The sequence below is a fragment of the Cricetulus griseus genome, chromosome 2, assembly GCF_003668045.3.
Source record: "Cricetulus griseus strain 17A/GY chromosome 2, alternate assembly CriGri-PICRH-1.0, whole genome shotgun sequence".
In the NCBI taxonomy this organism is placed as follows: domain Eukaryota; kingdom Metazoa; phylum Chordata; class Mammalia; order Rodentia; family Cricetidae; genus Cricetulus; species Cricetulus griseus.
In genome coordinates this window covers 191569994-191572386 of record NC_048595.1, presented here as the reverse complement: position 1 = coordinate 191572386, position 2393 = coordinate 191569994, and the positions used below count along the sequence as shown (strand labels likewise).

The window sequence follows — 2393 nt, the reverse complement described above, 5'->3', positions numbered from 1 at the left end:
AGAGATAGCTCAGCAGTTAAGAATTCTTTTCCAGATGGCCTAAATTCAATTCCCAGAACACATATGGTGACTTGAGGCTATCTGTCACTCTAATTCCAGGGAAGTAAACTACCTCTTCCGAACTCTGTAGGCATCAGGTACTCGTGTTATGCCCAGACATACATGCAGGCAAAACACTCAAACACAGAAAACAAAATTTAAAAATCTAACAAAAATGTTGTCAGTATTCCGTTCTGCCTTGGCTTTAATATGTACAGGTGTCCCTCCTTATTCACCCCCCTCCCCATCTGATTTATTCACAGGAGCAGTGTTTGAGCTGGATGAGCCCATGAGTTCTATGCAGGGAAGCATTCCCGTCAGTGTCTGGCAAAGTACACTGAAACAAACTGGAAATGAGCTGTTTGAATTTCCCTGTTTAGTGGCTACCACGGGTCTCAGATCTGCATCTTTTCATCAGTGGTTTAGGATTGCCAAAAGGCAGGAGCCAAGGCAGGATACCTGGCCTAGTTAGAGTTACTATTGAGGTTACTTTAGGGAGGAAAGGGTTTATTTGGCTTACACTTCCACACCACTGCTCATCATTGAAGGAAGTAAGGACAGGAACTCAAAACAGGGCAGGAACCTGGAGGCAGGAGCAGATGCAGAGGCCATGGAGGGGTGCTGCTCACTGGCTTGTTCCTCATGATTTGCTCAGTCTGCTTTCTTATAGAACTCAGGACCACAAGCCCAGGGGTAGCCCCACCCTCAGTGGACTGGTCCCTCTCCCTGTCAATCACTAATTAAGAAAATGCCCTATAGGCTTGGGTACAGCTCAATCTTACAGAAGCATTTTCTCAGTTGAGGCTCCCTCCTCTCTGATGACTCTAGCTTGTGTCAAGTTGACATAGAACTAACCAGCACAATTCCTATTTCTAGGTGATAAAGTGGTAGTTATGTACCTTGTGAGTACAGATGAGTATCAGTGGTCACTGAGAAGAGAACAAAGCCTGGGGAGAGGAACAGCCCAGGGAGGGGGTGGGGAAGGAAGAGCTAAAGTAAGGGCTGAGAGCAAGTAGGTGCATCAGTCTGAGAAGAGCATAGACCCACAGGCCTGCAACCAGAAAGGCCTCAGTGTGTGCCCTCCATTGACCAACTGCAGGACAAAACTTAACCTCTTTAAACTGCAAGTTCCTCAACAAAGATAACAAAGCATTTGTTGGATTGTAAGAATTAATAACAACAATAACAATAATTAATAACAAAAAAAAACAAAGTTAAGTGTCTGGAAAGTCAGATGTTACTCAGTGACTTCCCATTGTGAATCCTTCGACAGATTAACTCCATTGGGCTGTAATTTCATTGTGTGTAAAACAGAAATGATAAAAGAAAAAGCACTTATTTTATAGGCTGTAGTGAGGACTGAATTAGATAATGCACAAACAAACTCAACAATGTCTGGCACAAGTGAACAGTCACCAAGTACTAATGATGTGATAGCATACTGATTGTACTAATTGAACTAGTTATATCGTAACTAGTGTCTGTGAGGCACGCAGGACAAGCAGAAATGACTGACATAGGAAGTAGAGATGCTGTTTTTCTGGTGACAAGAATCCCTAAGACAAGAGCCTTCAGAGTAGGTAATGTGTTGTTCCAAAACTGTCACCAAGTTGGGCACTGTGGGGCATATCATTAATCCCAGCATTTGGGAGTCTGAGGCAAGTGGATCTCAGTGAGTTCAAGGCTGACCTGGTCTACATAGAAAGTTCAGGCCAGCCAGAGCTACAAAGTAAGAGCCTGGCTCAAAAACAAACAATCCAGCAATTATAATTACAACAACCAAAGATGTCATCAAGGCTCTATCCTCTTTCCTAAACTTCACACTCAGCACGTTGCTGTTTCCCAACTTGGGTTGTTCCCCCAAGAAGCAAGATGGCCAAATCCAGATAACCTACACAACCCTCACCGCTGGTGAGAAATTCGAGGGTAGTGATCACCCTTTAAAAAAAATGGACTACATCATGAATTTGTGTGTCATCCTTGCATAGGGGCCGTGCTCATCTTCTCTGTATCACTCCAATTAGTATATGCTTCAATTTCAGATGGAACAAAAAGGAGATAGTAAAGAACCAGCATGCATCACTCTCGGCTTACTGACTGTAGATGCAATGTGATCATTCACTTGTTGTCATGCCTTTCCATTGGTGAACAACTGTCCCTTCAACCTATGGACCAAAATAAACCCATCTTCCCTCAAGTTGCTCTTGCAAGTATTTTGTCACCACAGATAACTAATATAGTAGTGTTCTTAAGAAAAGAGTCTGGGCTAGAGAGATAGCTCAGAGGTTAAAAGCACTGACTGCTCTTCCAAAGGTCCTGAGTTCAATTCCCAGCAACCATATGTTGATTCGCAA

General features: G+C 43.3%; 1 non-coding gene across 1 annotated transcript; it reads right to left on the bottom strand.

Annotated features, from left to right (window-relative positions):
* Window positions 1-1982: 1982 nt before the first annotated feature.
* LOC113834075 lies at window positions 1983-2087 on the bottom strand. Its single transcript, XR_003482344.1, has one exon. It is a non-coding gene; the product is annotated as a U6 spliceosomal RNA (small nuclear RNA).
* Between the last annotated feature and the right edge of the window lie 306 nt (window positions 2088-2393).